The following is a 20,270-nucleotide window of genomic DNA, read 5'->3' on the forward strand; positions in this document are numbered from 1 at the left end:
GAACAGAACAGAGTCCTCAGAAATAAATCCACACATCTACAGCCATCTGATCTTTGACAAACCTGAGAGAAACAAGAAATGGGGAAAGGATTCCCTATTTAATAAATGGTGCTGGGAAAATTGGCTAGCCATAAGTAGAAAGCTGAAACTGGATCCTTTCCTTACTCCTTATACGAAAATTAATTCAAGATGGATTAGAGACTTAAATGTTAGACCTAATACCATAAAAATCCTAGAGGAAAACCTAGGTAGTACCATTCAGGACATAGGCATGGGCAAAGATTTCATGTCTAAAACACCAAAAGCAACGGCAGCAAAAGCCAAAATTGACAAATGGGATCTCATTAAACTAAAGAGCTTCTGCACAGCAAAAGACACTACCATCAGAGTGAACAGGCAACCTACAGAATGGGAGAAAATTTTTGCAATCTACACATCTGACAAAGGGCTAATATCCAGAACCTACAAAGAACTCAAACAAATTTACAAGAAAAAAACAAACAACCCCATCAAAAAGTGGGCAAAAAAGGACATGAACAGACATTTCTCAAAAGAAGACATTCATACAGCCAACAGACACATGAAAAAATGCTCATCATCACTGGCCATCAGAGAAATGCAAATCAAAACCACAATGAGATACCATCTCACACCAGTTAGAATGGCGATCATTAAAAAGTCAGGAAACAACAGGTGCTGGAGAGGATGTGGAGAAATAGGAACACTTCTACACTGTTGGTGGGATTGTAAACTAGTTCAACCATTATGGAAAACAGTATGGCGATTCCTCAAGGATCTAGAACTAGATGTACCATATGACCCAGCCATCCCATTACTGGGTATATACCCAAAGGATTATAAATTATGCTGCTATAAAGACACATGCACACGTATGTTTATTGCAGCACTATTCACAATAGCAAAGACTTGGAATCAACCCAAATGTCCATCAGTGACAGATTGGATTAAGAAAATGTGGCACATATACACCATGGAATACTATGCAGCCATAAAAAAGGATGAGTTTGAGTCCTTTGTAGGGACTTGGATGCAGCTAGAATCCATCATTCTTAGCAAACTATCACAAGAACAGAAAACCAAGCACCGCATGTTCTCACTCATAGGTGGGAACTGAACAATGAGATCACTCGGACTCAGGAAGGGGAACATCACACACTGGGGCCTATCATGGGGAGGGGGGGGGGAGGGGGGAGGGATTGCATTGGGAGTTATACCTGATGTAAATGACGAGTTGATGGGTGCAGCACAGCAACATGGCACAAGTATACATATGTAACAAACCTGCACGTTATGCACATGTACCCTACAACTTAAAGTATAATAATAATAAATAAATTAAAAAAAAAAAAAAAAAAAAAAAAAAAAAAAAAAAAAAAAGACCTAGGACCAGTGATGAATTAGTAATGATCTTCCACATACACTTTTATGAATTTTTTTTTTTTTTTGGTGGATGGAACTGAAAATTGTGACAAAATTATAATGAAGGAAATCTTGCTTTGTAGTAGATCAATAAAATATTTCAGGCAAAGAGTAAAAAAAAAAAAAAAAAAAAAAAAAAAAAAAAAGTTTATAATTCTGACACTCCTGACTTATGACCACAGACAATGGGCATGAGATTTAAAATTATATTATGGAACAAAACTGTGTCATTTTGGTTTGATAGTAAATGTTTAATTTAACCTTTTCACTCTTAAATCCTATTTTATTTTGCTCTATTGTATTGCTTGCTCTGAAGAAAGTGGTTACCATGTTTTGAGTGAGCACATGGATGTGAGACCTACCCACAGTAAAATGAGAGGGCTTGGAAGCAGATCCCCCTACAACTGAGCTTGAGATGACTCCAGACCTGGCCAGCACCTCAATTATAACCTTGTCAGTAACGCTGAGACAGAACCATTCTCAGGGTTCTGTCTCACCACCCTGAACCGCCCCAGGTGGTTACAGTCTGTGAGAAAAATAAATGTTTGTTGCTTCAAGCCACTAAGTTTTGGAGTAATGTATTACACAAGAAAGAGATAACTAGTATACATCTCATTTCTTTTCTACCAATATTAAATAATTAATAAAATTTCAAGTGACAAGGTAACATATAGGAAAAAGAGAGTATGGCCAAACCAAGATGTTTAAAACAAAATTACAGTCAAGTCTCAATTGTGTATAAGTAAGGAAATAGGAAGTACTAATCTCTCCAGAGATGATGATAAGAAACCTAGCTATCTGTCCCTGGGGTCAGGAAATAAAAATCTAATGTCGGAAATCAAAGAAGAGGAATGAAGTTAATGTATAGTTTAAGACTTCCCAAATGCAGTTCACATGAACCAAATTCATGGCCACGGCCCCACCCTCACCATCTTACACCCAATTGAGTTGTATCACAGAAACGTCATTGGCTCACTTGCAGACTGCTGATTGAAATCTGCTCTGTTGTCAAGCTTCAGATTCATGGCAGAGCATTGTATTCCAATCTCTTTTATCCTTACATGTATTTAACACAAGGGATTATGATTTAAATTGAACCTAAAAGCTAAAATTTCTGTGACAGATATTTATTTAAAGCCAGATTAGAAATGGTATGCTCTATCAAACGCTTTGGGAAGAATCCTCAAGAGAATTACATTTTCTGCTATGTGCTTTATCTCTTCCACAATATAAAAGATGGGACTTTTCCTTTTGGAGTGTTTTAAGATCTCTGACATCTGGTTTAGAAAGTGATGAACGTGCAACTTCAGCAATATCTTGCTTTAGTCACAGGAAACATCAATAGACAGAACTACTCCTGTGATGTTCATACTAGTGCACTCTATCATAGCAACATTTTTGTTAAAATTTAGACTTGGTCCTGTCACTTGACTTGTGGAGAATGAGTTATCTTGTTTCAAAAATCTTTGCCAACTATCAGTCATCATTAGTGAAAACATCTTTTTTCTGCCCTATTCTGTCTAATAATTCAATATACATACTTTCTTAATCACATCTTTGTTGTATTTTCCCCCTTTATCGTCCTTTGCTCCAATTTTTCATTTTAGTATAGCTGTTCCAATTTCTGGTGCCTTTTGAAAAATTGTCATAAAGCTTCCTCTCTTTCTGTTTTTATTCTCTGACCTTGGCAAACTGGAGGTCCTGAAACCTAAAACAGATATTTTTATTTCTGCTTCTAAAAAGACCACCTATGAATAACTATAAATGTATGATTATAAACAAGGGAGGCATTTGAGGAGACATCCCTTAGCAGACTCCTCTTATAAAGCAGTGCAGCATATTGCATAAGGGCTCTGGCTTTGGACACAGGCGGATCTGGGCTTACATTCTAGTTTTGCTATTTAACTGTGTGACCATGGGGAGAGTTCTCTATGTTCTCTGGGTATCAGGTTCCTTATATATTAAATGATATTTGGTTAGAATATTACTTTGGGTTTTAGATATAATGATGTATGTAAGGTGCTTTTTTAAAAGAGCTTGGAATATAATAAATGCTCAAAAACTATCAGCCCCACCTCTCCCAAGAAAGGTTGGTTTTGGTTATGCTATAATATCATAGGCATTTCTACAATAATGAGATAGATAACTTTTTCCTTTATTGGATATAGAAGGAAGAAATTTAGCCTGTAAGACAATCATATTAAGGGAATTATGTGGCCTTTTTAACAGGGTTTACTTCAGGTCCACAGCAGTATATGTGAGCACACTCTTGACTGATGAGAGATGTAAAAATCACCTCTTACGCCTGGTGCGGTGACTCATGCCTATAATCCTAGCCTTTTGGGAGGCCAAGGCAGGTGGATCACTTGAGGTCAGTAGTTCAAGATTAGCCTGGCCAACATGGTGAAACCGCCATCTCTACTAAAAATACAAAAAATTAGCCAGGTGTAGTGGTTCCTGCCTGTAATCCCGGCTACTCAGAAGGCTGAACCAGGAGAATCCCTGAACCCGGCCGGAGAGGTTGCAGTGAGCTGAGATCACACCATTGCACTCCAGCCTAGAGGACAAGAGTGAAACTTTATCCAAAAACAAACAAACAAACAACAAAAAAGCAAGTCTTATTAAGTTCCTGATCTATGTTAAGAAATGTATGACAGCCATTAGATAGAAAGATAGATGATGATGATGATGATGATAGATGATAAATGGACAGAAAGAAATAGAGTCATGAGATCACAGAATTTAAAAAATTAAGACAGCTTAAATAATTGGTAAAGCAACCCCTAATTTTACAGATGAAAGGAAAGATATGATGTTGAATTTACAAGATCACAATTGTCTTAGATTCCTTTCTCGTGTTATTTCCACTACACCAAAATGTTGACTACAGACGTTTCCATAGAATCTTGCAAATAGCACCGAAGAATTTATAATTATTTGCAACTATTTGTACAATGCAAAATATTTAAAGAATTTAAAATTGAAAGACCTCTTACAGAAGTTTATTGAAGATTGTTACTTTTTGATAAAGCAAAATATTTTGCCTAAACTAGATACACACCTGCATTTGAATCTATTTCATTGTCCTACCAGACAATAAATGGCCTTTGAAGGTAAAAATGGATTTACTACTTAAAATCATTCAAGCATATGCAGTCAGAACTGTTGAAAGCAGTAAGTGCAGTTATCAAGTAAAATTCCCAAAGTGTATAACCTTCTCTCATCCAGCATGTTAAGCCTTTGGCAAAGTTTATTAGCATTTTAAAAACACTAAAAGGAAAAAGAAAGTCTCCCTAATTTTAGAATAAACTAAAATATACTGAATACCAATGCTCCAGGGACTTTAAGAAACACTTTTGAAGGGGGAGGACACAGCCAGGTGGAACAGCTCCCACATAGGGCCTGAGATAGTTGGCATGCTTTTAACAGATCTTCAGAGGGACAGTACTGAGAGTGGACAGAGGGAAGACCCAGAAGCTAGGCCGAAGGGAGAGAAAGCTGGAAAATCCACACAGGGCTACTGTGCACCAGAACTCATTTTTGGACCATAACAGCACCAGGGGAATGGGTGAGTTGAACTGGCAAGGAGCAACCTGTTCTTGCCACAGGCCTCTGGAACCCTGGCATGAGGAGACCCCTTGACCACCACTGACTCATGAGTTGGCAGAGAGACCTGCTTAGAGAATTTGAAAAATTAAGAAAACTTAGAGAAGTAGTAGGGGTAGAAGCCGGCTGATATGGAAATCAGAGGGTTTGGTGTGAGAACACATGCAGCAGAGCATGTCCAGGGACAGCCATCTTCTTAGGCTCAAGTTGCTCCCACTGAGACTTTAGCCCTAGGGGAACTGTTGGACCTGATCTCTGCAGGGTGGTCTTGCCCATCATATGGGGCTGGTCAAATCTAAACACCCTTTGGTCTGCTGTCATTTCCTGAGGCCCCTGCCTGGCCATGGCTGCTTGCAGGGCAGTCTTGGGCCTAAACAATAGCTTCTGTGCTGGTAGAGCATCACTGACCAGCTGGAGAACTTCAGAGAGGTGGCCCCTATGGTGGCACATCAGCCAACCTGCTCCCTCCCCGTAGTGCAGTTTCCACTGTGACCATGGTAACTCCCTACATTGCTTTGCTGGCACCTGTCTGCATAGGCAGGTTTGCTTTCCTTGCCCCACCCAGGCACAGGAGTTCAGTCTGCCCACCCTTTCCTTACTGCCCTGCCATTGCAGGCAAAGATTTGCTGGACAAAGAGCCAGCAAGCCTCACCCCCTTCCTTGTAATAACATTGCACGGAGAACAGCAGATTCTCCCCCACCATGAGCAATCACTCCTGCTTGTGGGGCACAGAGAAAGCACCCAGACCTGAACTTGCCAGCACCTCACCCCAAGCCAACACCACCTCCAGCACAACTGTGTGCAGTCGCCAGCATGGGCCCCTGCCAACCCAGCTGCATTGCCTCTACCACTGTGGTACATGCCTGTAGAGAGGCAGGCACTCTGACACCCACTAGCACTCTACCATAGCTGCTGCACCTCAGCTCCCTCAGTGCAGTGAATTCCAAACCTCAAGGATCCAGATCCAGAGAACAAACTCGAGGTCCAATACAAGTCCCCCAGAGTTAGAGCACACAGTCCAGGAGTTGGGAGCTAAGGAATGGCCACCTAAAGTCTCTCAGAAAGAAAGCCAGTTGGATGAATCCACCTTCTACCACAATCAATCAAACCCTAAAGGTCACTAAATAGGATAAAAGAAATAAAACCCGTTCGAAGGTCAGCAACCTCCAAGATCGAAGGTCGATAAGCTCTCAAAGATGAAAAAAGAATCAGCAAGATAACTCTGAAAACTCAAAATGCTGGAGTGCCTTCTTTCCTCCAAATGACTGCATCGCCTCTCCAGCAAGGGTTTTGAACTGAGCTGAGATGGCTGAAATGGCAGAAACAGAAATCAGAATATGGATAAGAAAAAAGATCATTGAGCTACAGGAGTATGTTGAAACCTAATGCAAAGAAGGTAAAAATTACAATAAAACAATGCAGGAACTGACAGACAAAATAACCAGTATAGAAAAGAATATAACAGACCCAACAGAGCTGAAAAACAGTATAAAAGTTGCATAATGTAATCACAAGTATAAATAGCAGAACAGAACAAGCAGAGAAAAGAATCTCAGGGCCTGAATACTGGCTTTCTGAAATAAGACAGTCTCACAAAAATACATAAAAAAGAATGAAAAGGAACCCACAAAACCTCCAAGAAATATGAGATTATGTAAAGAGACCAAATCTTCAACTCATTGGTGTCCCTGAAGGAGATGGGGAGAATGCCAACTTGGAAAACATATTCCAGGATATTATCCATGAGAACTTCCCCAGCCTAGCTAGAGAGGCCAATATTCAACTTCAGGAAATACAGAGAACTCCAGTAAGTTACTTCACAAGAAGATCATCCCAAGACAAATAATTATCAAATACTCCAAAGTCAAAATGAAAGAAAAAATGTTAAAGACAGCTAGAGAGAAAGGTCAAGTCTCCTTCAAAGAAAGCCCATTAGACTAACAGTCGACCTCTCAACAGAAACCATACAAGCCAGAAGTGACTGGAAGCCAACATTCAGCATTCTTAAAGAAGTTTCAACCCAGAATTTCATATCTTGCCAAACTAAGCTTCATACATGAAGGAAAAATAAGGTTATTTGAGACACGCAATTGCTGCAGAATTTATTACCACTAGACCTGCCTCACAAGAGCCCCTGAAGGAAGCACTAAATATGCAAAGGAAAGACATTACCAGCCACTACAAAAACACACTTATATACACAGACCAGTGACACTATAAAGATATCACATAAGTCTACAGAATAACCAGCTAACACGATGACAGAATCAAATTCACATCTATCAATACTAATCTTAACTGTATGCAAACTAAATGCCACAATTGAAAGACACAGAGTGGCAGGCTTGATAAAGAACCAAGACCCATTAGTATGCTGTCTTCAAGAGACCCACCTCACATACAATGACATTCATAGGCTCAAAATAAAGGCATACAGAAGAATCTATCAAGCATATGGAAAACAGAAAACTCAGGGGTTGCAATCTTAGTTTCTGACAAAACAGACATTAAACCAACAAAAATTTTTTAAAAACAGCACTTTGGGAGGTGCTGTTGGGAGGTCAAGGTGGGCAGATCACAAGGTCAGGAGATCGAGACCATCCTGGCTAACACGGTGAAACCCTGTCTCTACCAAAAATACAAAAAATGGCCAGGCGTGGTGGTGGGCACCTGTAGTCCCACCTACTTGGGAGGCTGAGGCAGGAGAATGGTGTGAACCCAGGAGGCGGAGCTTGCAGTGAGCTGAGATTGCGCCACTGCTCTCCAGCCTGGGTGACAGAGCAAGACTCTGTCTCAAAAAAAAAAAAGAAAAAACAAAAACGGCAAACAACAACAACAGCAACAAAAAAGACAAAGAAGGGCATTATATAATAGTAGAGAGTTCAATTCCACAAGAATATCTAACTACCCTAAATATATATGCACTCAACACAGGAGCACCTAGATTTATAATGCAAGTTCTTAGAGACCTTGAAAGACTTAGACTCCCACATAACAGTGGGAGACTTTAACATTCCACTGAAAATATTAGGCAGATCATCAAGACAGAAAATTAACAGATATTCAGAACCAAAACTCTGTACTCAATCAAATGGACCTGATAGATATCTGCAGAACTCTCCATCCAAAAACAACAAAATATACATTCTTTTCATCACCATATGGTACTTACTCTAATGTTGATAACATAATTGGAAGCAAAACACTCCTTATCAAATGCAAAAGAACTGAAATCATAAAAATCTCTCAGACAACAGAGCAGTCAAATTACAGGTCAAGACTGAGAAGTTCACTCAAAACCATACAATCTCATGAAAACTGAATAACCTGCCCCTGAAAGAATTTTGGGTAAATAATGAAGTTAAGGCAGGAATCACAAAGTTCTTTGAAACTAATGAGAGCAAAGATATAACACACTAGAATTTCTGGAACACAACTAAGACCCTGTTAAGAGGGAAATTTATAGTACTAAATGCCTGCATCAAAAAGTTAGAAAGATCTCAAGTTAGCAAACTTACATCACAACTGAAAGAACTAGAGAACCAAGAGCAAACAAATCCCTAAGTCAGCAGAAGGCAAAATGTAACCAAAATCATAACTGAAATGGAGGAGATTGAGACATGAAAACACATTCAAAAGATCCAGGAATCCAGAGCTGCTGTTTTTTGTTTGTTTGTTTGTTTTTGTTTTTTCTTTAAGAAAAAACAAGGTAGATAGACCACTAGCCAGACTAATAACAAAAACAGAGAAGACTGAAGTAAACATAAAAAAAAATGACAAGGGGCATCTTACCACTGTCCTCACAGATATACAAACAACCATCAGAGAATATTATGAACACATATATGCACAGGAACTAAACAATCTAGAAGAAATAAATTAATTCCTGGACACATACAAGCTGCCAAGACTGAGCCAGCAAGAAATTTAACCCAAGAACAGAGCAATAACAAACACTGAAATTGAATTAGTAATAAAAGGCCTACCAACCAAAAAAGACCTAGGATCAGATGGATTCACAGTTGAATTCTACCAGATGTACAAAGAAGAGCTGGTACGATTAATGCTGAAACTACTCCAAAAAATTGACAAGGAGAGACTCCTTTCTAACTCATTCCATGAGGCCAGCATCACCCTGATACCAAAACTTGGCAGAGATACAACAAAAGAGAAACTTCAGGCCAATATTATTGATGAACATTGCAGCAAAAATCCTCAACAAATTACTTGCAAACTGAATCATCCAGAAGCACATCAAAAAGCGTATCCACCATGATCAAGTAGGCTTTATCCTTGAGATGCAAAATTGTTTAAACATTCGAACATCAATAAATATGATTAGAACTAAAGACAAAATCCATATGATTTTCTCAATAAATACAGAAAAGGCTTTCAATAAAATTCAACCCTATGTTATGTTAAAAGCTCTCAATAAATTAGTTATTTAAGGAACATATCTCAGAATAAGAGCCATCTATGACAGATTCACAGCCAACATCATATTAAATGAGCAAAAGCAGGAAGCATTCCTTTTGAAAACCTGCACAAGACAAGGATGCCTTCTCTCAGCACTCTTATGCAACATAGTATTAGAAGTCCTGGCTAGGGAAATGAGGCGAGAGAAAGAAATAAAGCCCATCAAATAGGAAGAGAGGAAGTCAAACTATCCTTGTTTGCAGATGACATAATCCTATATCTGGAAAACTTCATAGTCTTGGCTCAAAATTTTCTTAAGGTGATAAACAACTTCCTCAACATCTCAAGATACAAAATCAATGTAAAAAAAGTCATTATCTTTCCTATACATCAGTGGCAATCAAGCCAAGAGCCAAATCAGGAATGCAATTCCATTTACAATTGCCACAAAAAGAATAAAATACCTAGGAATACAGTTAACCAGGGATATAAAAGATCTCTACATGGAGAGCCACAAAACATTGCTCAAAAGAATCAGATATGACAAACAAATGAAAAAATATTCCATGTTCATGGGTAGGAAGAATCAGTATCATTAAAATGGTCCTACTGCCCAAAGCAATTTATAGATTCAATGCTGTTCCCATTAAACTACCATTGAGAGGAGGAAGGAAAGGATCAGGAAAAATAACTAATGGATACTAGACTTAATATCTGGGTGATGAAATAACCTGTATAACAAACTCCCATGACACAAGTTTACCTATATAACAAACACACACCTACCCCTTAACTTAAAAGTTAAAAAAATAGACACTTTGATATACACCATCTTAATCTCATGACTCTAAAAAGCTAGTGGAAATCTTTAACTGATGATGAAATTAAGATTCACAAAATGAGGTTACTGATCTACAATCACATAAATATAAATATAAATCACATAAAATATCAACATAAATATAAATGAGAGAGCCAGGTCTCCAACCTGAGTCTCAATTCCAAATGCCATGCATTACACTGTAATTATTTCAGAAAGCCTCTTGAATTTTTGGTTTATGTGTTTGTTTTACCATGAAAAGTCAATATTAAAGAATGTTCAGCAAAATGGAAACAAATTAAACATGATCCTATTACCTGGCATAACGTTTCTATTTTTCATGTTTTCCCCAATGAAATTTATCCAAAAGCATTAATAATTTTATGATCTATAATTCCAGTGTTTGCTAATTTTTATTAAGATTTTGACTTACTGAACATGCTACCATGATTTTACATATGCTTTTTGCTATTTTCATGATTGTATAATATTTAATCACTTCATTGGGCAATGATTCATTCTAGTTTCCACTAATATTGGATAATTAATACAATAAAAAACAATTTTGTACATATAGCTTTTTACTTTTGTTTCAACATTTCCTTATGCTACATTTCCATGAATTTAAGATTCTTGAATTAAGAGCAGATTTTTTAATGTATTTTTATAGTATTGACGTATACCATAAAAAGTACAATCTTCCAAAAAGATTATATAAATTTACAGTGTATTATTGCATTTAGTGTTCATAACACCCCACAATCACAAAGTTCTAGTGAACCCATGACTTGTGGGAATTTACTGAGATTCACAGTAAGTACAAGGTAAGTGTATTAGTCTGTTTTGTGTTGCTGTAACAGAATACCACAGACTGGGTAATCGATAAAGAACAGAAATTAATTAGCTCACCAGTCTGTAGGCTGGAAAGTCCAAACTCAAGGGCCCCTGTCTAGTGAAAGTCCTCTTGATGAGTCCACCCCATGGTGGAAGGCAGAAGAGCAAGAGAGGGCAAGAGAGAGAGCAATAGGGAGTAAACCCACTTTTATGATAAGGAACTCAATCCTGTGATAATGGCATGGTCTATTCATGATCTAAACACCTCTTATAGGTCCTACCTCTTCATACTGTTACAATGACAATTAAATTTCAACATGGGTTTTGGAAGGGACAAACATTCAAACTATCACAGTTACCTTGCTAAGCTTCAACTAATTGGGGGTCCTAACAGTCCTCAGAGGTCACACTTTTCAATCACACCAGAACTTGTTTCTAATGTAGAAAGAAGGCAGTACCTTCTGAGAAAGATGGACCGACAGGTAATTCTGTCATATTTTTTCTTACTGGTGTTCCTTTCCTGTAATTGCCAACAATTTCACTGAAAATGAGAGTAAGAAAAGGAAAAACAGGGCAACTTATAGTGCCTTTTTTTTCAGTCCTTCCTTACTCATAAGTAAGCTAAATATAGTGTTGACAGAATGTGCAAGTGTCAAGAAATGAAATAAAAACAGCTAATTAAGGTTGTGCATGATTTCCAGTCTTCGGGTGAGAATAAAAAAAAAAAGTGCATGTATGAACTATGAAATACAAATTGTTCTAATTTGTGATTCTGCATATAAACCAAATATTTTTATATTTGCATATAAAACTGGCATTTTGCAATTTAAATAGTAAAGTTCATGCTAATAATATAAAATTATGATTTTTTTTCTTTTTTCTTTTCTTTTTTTTTTTACTTAGAGCAACATTAAATAGCAAATATGAAACACCATGGCAAGTCAAGAGACAGACCTCGGAATGGAAAAAAAAAAAAAAAAAAAAAAAAAAAAAAGCTTTGTATTTTAGTACCTTAGTGGCACTTTTTTCCTGCTTTTGAACAAGGAGCTCCACATTTTCATTTTGTACTGAGCCCTGCAAATTATGTAGCTGGCCCTGTCTTTAAGTATTGAGAAACTGTCAAGGTTATAGTGGTGGATACACATTTTCAAACTTCTGATTTTAACTTAAAAGCTCAAATTTTACCATTGGCCACAAATACTGTCAGTTTTGTTCCTTGAAGTGACAAGCTCACTTCACCCTTTTGTGAGAAAATGTCTACCAAATTCCCAAGTCTGAATAACCAGTTTCCTTCAAGAAAAAAATAACATTTCATGAAAAAAGGGGCCAGTTCAGTTCTCAACAATGCCACAGTCATACAACTACACTTTCAATGTAGCACAAATGCTTTATGCATACCTCCTACTTACACATAATATTAACAAGACATGTAACCAAAGATCAAGATTTAATAAAAATTCATAATTTTAATGCTTCTTCCAAGACATTTGTAAGGAAAACTTGCTCTTTTTTTTGTATATGCTTGGCAACAGAATACAATGTCTACCAGTATAGTTTTGATTTTTTTTTCACATTGCCTTGATTCATGCTACATATATAGCAGTTTTCCTTACCATGGTATACGCATTACCATGCAAACGTCAACACAGCAAAAAATATAAATAATTTTTAGTATTATTATGAAAATAATTTTGATTTCATAGACCTCCAAAAAGGTTCTCAGAGGCCTCCAGATGTCCATAGGTCATACTTTGAGAATCACTACATTAGCTAATTCATTGTAACAGGGAAAATAAAATAAACCAAAGAAATCTGTATTTAAAACAAAATTTTAAATGATGCTTTACTAATATGTAACATACAAATTGACACTGGTGTCATCATTTTTGCATGTCAAATGCTTATTAATCATATATGATAGATAAAATATCCCAGGGGAAGAATAAGATTTCCTCAACCCCAAAATGTTGACAGATTACTCATTTGTTCTTTCATATTTTGATTTATCATATCAAGTGGATTGCCAAAATTATGCATTTCTATTAATCCTCACAAAAATGGTCACATGATTTTCAAATATTTCTGCAAGAAAACAAGGGACTACAAATAATAGAACACAAGAAAATAAAAATAAAATGACAAAACCAGCATTTCTCCTCCTGAAGAGAGTTCTTTGTAGGTCACATTCTTAGGTAAAAATCAGTGATGAACTATAACAGCTATAACAAGAAGCCAGTCAAAAGTTTTCAAAATTATCAAAAAGATGGTTTGATAATAAATGATGAATCCAACCCTAAACAGTGTACACTGTAACTTATACACACTTAAGACAGTAACACTTATATATACATAAATGATTGTTAATAATTATTTAAAAAATAAACTTATACAAATAAAATGAAAAGGACTGTCAATGATGACTCTACTGGAAACTAAAGTTATTATTAATTTAGTTCTACACACATGAGATTGATAAAGAAGAAAGATGTGAGGGTGAAATGTATGTGTCAACTTGACAGGGCTGAGGGACTCCCAGATATCTGGTATAATGTTATTTCTGAGTGTGTCTGTGAGAGTATTTCTGGAAGAGATTTGCATTTGAGTCAGTAAACTAAGTAAGGAAGATGTACCCTCACCAATGTAAGTGGGTATCATCCAATCCATTGAGGGCCCAAGTAGAACAACAATGCAGAGACAGAAGAAATTCTTTCACTCTCTTTTTGAGCTGGGAGCTCTTCTTAAGCCATCTTCTCTCACCCTTAGATATCATAGTTCCTGGATCTCCACCCTTCAGGCTCCAGAATTTATACCATCACTTCTCCTGCTTCTCTGGCCTTGGTGTGTCCAGAGTTGGTTCATTCCAGTGGGTTCTTGGTTTCGCTGACTTCAAGAATGAAGTCGCGGGCCCTCATGGTGAGTGTTACAGTTCTTAAAGATGGTGTGTCTGGAGTTTGTTCCTTCAGATATTCAGATGTGTCTGGAGTTTCTTCCTTCTGGTGGGTTCCTGGTCTTGCTGACTTCAGTAGTGAAGCCACAGACCTTTGCAGTGGGTGTGCTTGCTTGCTGTGAGCTCTTAAAAGTGGTGTGTCCAGAGTCGTTTGTTCCTCCCGGGGGGGGGGGGGGGGGGGGGGGGGGGGGTGGGTCATGGTCTGGCTGACTTCAGGAGTGAAGCTGCAGACCCTCATCGTGAGTGTTACAGCTCATAAAGATAGTGCGGACCCAAAAAGTGAGCAGCAGCAAGATTTATTGTGAAGAGCGAAAGAACAAAACTTCCACAACATGGAAGGGGACCCAAGCAGGTTGCCTACTAGCTCAAGTGGCCAGCTTTTATTCCCTTATTTGACCCCACCCACATACTACTGATTGGTCCATTTTACAGGGTGCCGATTGGTCCATTTTACAGAAAGCTGATTGGTCTGCTTTACAGAGTGCTGATTGATGTGTTCATAAACCTTTAGCTAGACACAGAGTTCTGATTGATGTGTTTTTACAGAGTGATGATTGGTGCATTTACAAACCTTTAGCTAGACACGGAGTGCTGATTGGTGCATTTTTACAGAGTGCTGACTGTTGTGTTTACAATCCTTTAGCTAGACACAGAGTGCTGATTGGTACGTTTTTACGGAATGCTGATTGGTGCATTTACAATCCTCTAGCTAGACACAGAGCGCTTCTTGGTGCATTTACAATCCTCTAGCTAGACAGAAAACTTCTCCAAGTCCCCACCTGACCCAGAAGCCCAGCTGGCTTCACCGCTCATTGGGACTCAGATTGACTTATTCCACTGAACTTTTTTCATCTCCAGTTTGCAGGTGGCATACTGTGAGATTTCTTGGTTTCAATAATCACATGAGCCAATTATCACAATAAATCTCCTCTTAAATATCTATATATATCTTATTGGTTCTGTCTTTCTGGAGAACACTAGCTAATACAATAAAGTACTCTAAGTGAAAACTAACCAAAGGAAAACAAAAGACTGGTAAAATAATACTAATATTAGACAAAATAGATTAAAGAAAAATTATTAATACAGAAGAGTATAAAATTGTAATAAAAAGCCCACAAGGAATATATAGTAATCATAGATGTGTATCATTGAAAACATATCCTTGAAATGTATGAAGCAAAATTAACATAATGGAGAAATGGACAAATCCACAAAGTAAAAAATAAATTAGATTTTCATATTCTCTTTCTGAAATTTGTAGATAAACCAGCTAAAAATAATTAAGGACCTAGAAAAAGTGACCTACACTATTAGTAAAAAAGTGTTTATAAATTTTACAATATCCAATAAAGTTAGATATATTTTTATTTTTCTGCCCCAGAATTACCAATTATGAGCATTCATTTAAATGTTATAATACAGAAAAAATGGAAACAAACTAAAGGTTGACTAAAAGGGAACATAATAGCATACATGCAACTATTAAAAATAGATATGTCATTACAATATTTTTAAGTAAAGAAAAAAAGACAAGACAATGCATATAATTTAATATGTGTATGTAAAAAATAGGCATGTACATATCCACAAAATATGTTTTAAAATAAATTTACAAAACACTCACTATAAACTGTTGAGAGTAGTAGCCCTTGAAAAAGAGTGAAGGGGAAATTTAAATTTTACTAACATACTTGTGTATTGTTTGACTATTTTAAGGCAAGAAAGTATTTAAATATTAATTGTATAATAGAGATACAGAGAGACCAAGGGAGCAAACATGGACAGATCCCTAACTAAGTTCAGGCTGCTGCAACAAGAACAGGTAAGAAGCTCTGTACTGGCAAGAAAATGGGAAAATAGGTGTTTCTATAAACTGTGGAAGTGTAAATTAATATAATAGAAGGAAATTTGTCGTAACTATTGATCTCTGATTTATGATGTAAATGTTTTCTGGTCAGTGGTTGCATGGCAAGCTATGATAAATCAAACTCAATTATTATAGAAACAAAAGTGGAAGTCACTTCATACAATACCAAAATTAATGTAATTTAAAGAAAATTTGTGCAACTATTAGGCATATATATGTTAAATTATAAATGCATTTTGAGTGGGTAGGCTGGAAAACCGTTATCCCAAGGAATGGAATGCCTCAGACCTAAAATATAAATCTGATGAAATTGGACTGATCATGCTTCTTGTCCCAGTAAATCTTCCTTTAGCAACAATTACTCATTGCTGTGAAGAAATCCAAACAAATTCTAAAAAATGGGATTTTATTCTCAGTTGATTAGATGTACATGAATAACTTTGAGTTTAAATAGTGTAGGAAGAGATAATTATTCATGGAAGCGTTTTCAACAAATGTGTACTAGGCAAAGGGCAAATGTCTCTAATAAGAGTGGCAAAGAATGGCTGGCACTAAACTTAAAATATTCTTGTGAAGAAATACATTTTCCCCTGTGAAACACAACATGAAACATTATCGGGAGTATGGCCACAGTGAGCCAGAGAAGAGAAAATTGTGATATCACAACAATGTTTACTTGGCCTCAATCCAGTATACTCCGGATTTAAATTGTGATAAACTGGCCGTAAAGAGCTAGACCAAAATAATGGTGTAAGTTTATATTTAAAGACTATCTAGAAAATCATATTTTAAAAAGGAAGAATTTTGCAAAAAGGATTGAAGAGGATGAGAAAATGAAATAATTGTTTGTTTTTACATACAGGTCAGAAAAAAAGATTAACGAAAACAAGGCCTGAAAAAAAAAAATAAATAAAAGAAGAAAATGAGACTTAGTACCCTTGCATAAGCAAAAGACAAATAAGCCCAAATTTTAAAACACATTTATATACCAGTTAGTAGCACCAGTAAGTACAGTAAAACATTGTGACAACTAACCTGTAAAAAATAAACACTTTATTTTCTAAATAGAAACAATGCTAATTTAATCTCAATATACAATTTAGAAAACAAAATTTGTGAGCTCTTAAAATGAAGATATTAAAAATAAAAAGTAATTATTAGAAAATGTATTTTATATTATCAACAAGATATGCTACATAACTCCATTTCAATGAAATAAACAGATTCTGATTTCATACATGATTGCTTTGGAAAAATCAGCTGATCACAAATCATTATTTGACTAAATTGGTCCTTTCTTAAAACCAAAGTAAGTGAATCAACTCAATAAAAGTAATCAAACTTTTTTCCTGCCATAAAAGAGGGCTACAATTAATGAATAAATAAGTGGTAAATTGATGAATGAATGGATGAAGGTAAACATATTTCAATTAAATATTAAATACAGATGTAGTCACCAAAAATATAATTTTTTAAAGATAAAATGAGAAATAATAATGAATAATAAAAACAAAACTAACATTCTATAAAAATAACCCTCAAATAACAACCAAAATATAATTTGAAATACATGGAAAGTACAGGACCTTGAGAAGGGAAGCAAATAAATAGACCAAACAAAATAATATTTTTTGCCAATACAAGAGGAAAGTATAGGGTATCACACACTAAAAAGATAAACAAGTGTTTAGTTAACTGAGGCCCATTTCTTCTTAAGTTCATTCAAACTAACTAAGAGGTAGAGCTGCTGATGCAGTAATTGATGAACACAGATCAAACAGGATTTTTAAGTAATGGGGCTGGTGCTGACAGCCCAGGATGATGGCTGAATATGACAGAAATGTCAAGGGAAAAAGATCAAATTTCTTGCATCTCTATACACTGGAATAGTTGGATGTTTTCTTCTCAGCATAAGGATGTTTAAATTGAGAATTTATTTCACAGGTAGAAACATTACTCCTGTTTTATTCTGTCTGCATTACATTAGGAAGACTCTCTCACATAAAGCCAATTTTATGTTTTTAAATCTCAAGGCAATGAGCCTTAATTATTCCCATAGTTTAACAATTTTAGAACAAATGTCATACAATAGTGTGTGACAGTGAGCTAGAAGCTGGTAAATTAATGGGCAGCTGGCCTATTATCAAGGCAAGGAAATTCTTTGGCTGTGTGTCATTAGACTTTACCCTGCTCACTCCTTAGACGTTGTTGTTAACAAAACTCAGAGAAGCATGGAAGCTATGAAGCACATGCAGGGGAAATAGTTGTGATGCAGTGTTGTCTTTTAAATTCCACTAGAAAAAAATCATAAACACTATGATTACAGGCATGCAAAACGCATAAACATTTTTAAAAAGATTAAAGGAGAATATTTAAATATTAACAGATGGGTTGTACGACCGTTTTTCAGAATTTGCTAAATTTTAGTTGGTTATATAGTTATTAAGTTTTAAAAATCATGTGTAAACACATTTAGATCTAAGATGACTTAGACTGAAGACTACTTAGGCTTCATTAAAAAAAAACAACTGTATAACTTGAATTCTTGTCAAAGGGCTCAAATTTAAAAACAGAAAAAACTAAGTACATGTTTCCAATTATCTAATGATGTAGAATACCCTTACCAAACTATTACTTTACTTGCCTTAAATTTCTACCTTCAAATTGCCTATATCAGTCTAAATTTTAATATAAAATTAGTATATAAAATTGTCTCTAATAAAATTGTAAATAAATTATAGTTGTTTTGTTTTGGTTTTGGCTTTACTCTTACAGTGAAGCTAGATATGCTAGCCAAGATGACAGGTATTATAGCTTCCATTCATATGGAGGCAATTAAAAGAATAAAATTTATAAAGTACTAGGAAACCACTTGAGTGCTAAACCATATAATGCCATAAGAGAATAAGACAGTATCAAAGCTTTTTTCACAAACCCTCTCCCCATAAACTTTGATAGAGAAGAACAAAGCTAAGTGCCAGGGAGATTACGTCCATCACCAACAGATGTCTATTCAGTTGTATATTAACATTTTCATCTCTCTATTTACATAATGGCCTGCCTGCTAGCTATGTTTGTGCTTATTTTTCTGAGATGTGTAACAAACATTATTAACTTTCTTATATATAGTAAGTTTTAAAAGGCAGTAAGAATACTGTCAGTTGTAGAAGGCAGTAGAGTATATTACTGATAGTGTTATTTTGATTTAGTAAACAGATTTCTGAATAGCCTATTAATAATAGAAGGGCCCAAATGTATAATAGGGTTACTAAATGCAAAGACAGTTAGAGAAAGGTAATATTAAAAAAAAAATTGAGAAAGGTAAGATGTAGTTTTAGAAAACTGGAAGATGTAAAAGAGAATATATAGCTAGGAGACAACTATATTCACACAGGAGTTGTGAAGTCTTCCTGTAGGAAGGAAAATTGAAGAAGGCGGCAATAAAAACAGAAAGGGAAACCTATCGAAAATTATACTGGGCTTTGTCATTAATTACAAGCATTTGAACTTTGAGGAGTACTACTGGCCCAACTTGAAAGGAGGATGAGGACAAAAGGGACATTTTTAAGGACAAAAATGAGAAGTTTGGCTATAGTCACACTAAATTTTTACTTTTTAGGAAACTTCAAGAAAAGTTTTCTTGTAGGCAGTTTGAACTAAAAGTCTGGAGCCTGAAGGAAAGATTTGGCAAAGGATTAGGATTTGGGAACAATTGATTTACAGATGAAGATTTAAGACAGAAATAGAGGATAGCAGCTTCTACAAAATAAAGTTTGAGAATAAAGGGTCAAGAAACAAAGTTTGGAGATTTCCCATGGTTGAGAGATGGAAGAAGAAAGGAGACCTGGTGACGGAGGGAAGATGAACCACAAGAGAAATTGGAATCAATCCACATCAGTGAGAGTAAGGGGAAGGAAATGTTTGGAAAACAGTTGAAATTACCAACAGAATCAGAATAGCGCTGAGATGTCAAAAAATGGTGGTCAAAATGGATTTCGGTTGCTAAAAAGAATGATACAAGGTATATCAACAGCTACAAAGTACAACAAAATCTGTGAAAAGTCTATTTATTTAGATGAAAAGAAACAGATTTTAAATGTATAAACATTGAGAGCAAGAAAAAGCAAAATAAAAATTGATGCTTCTAAACAGAGGAAGACAAGTATGAGCATAATGTCCTTCAGAAAGGCAGATGGGATCAGTACCAAGATTATGAAAAAAATGGTTAGCTTCAGAGGGAAAGGGTCATTGAGACATAAAATCAAGGACCTATAAGGGGGCTTAGAAGAAGACTATGTTTTCAAAAACAAAACAAAACAAAAGGCCAGAGAGTTGT

At 35.9% G+C, this 20,270-nt stretch overlaps 1 long non-coding RNA gene across 2 annotated transcripts in view; it reads right to left on the bottom strand.

Annotated features, from left to right (window-relative positions):
* Positions 1-20,270, bottom strand: part of LOC126947553 (uncharacterized) — a 60,213-nt gene that overhangs the window by 10,045 nt on the left and 29,898 nt on the right. Inside the window, exon 4 of one of the 2 annotated variants that reach the window (XR_007723123.1) lies at positions 11,193-11,246. The exons of the other annotated variant lie outside the window; for it this stretch is intronic. This is a non-coding gene — a long non-coding RNA (uncharacterized LOC126947553). Of the gene's footprint in view, positions 1-11,192; positions 11,247-20,270 lie in introns of those variants that run through there. 2 annotated transcript variants of the gene reach the window in all.

The sequence above is a fragment of the Macaca thibetana genome, chromosome 2 (assembly GCF_024542745.1).
Source record: "Macaca thibetana thibetana isolate TM-01 chromosome 2, ASM2454274v1, whole genome shotgun sequence".
Taxonomy (NCBI): domain Eukaryota; kingdom Metazoa; phylum Chordata; class Mammalia; order Primates; family Cercopithecidae; genus Macaca; species Macaca thibetana.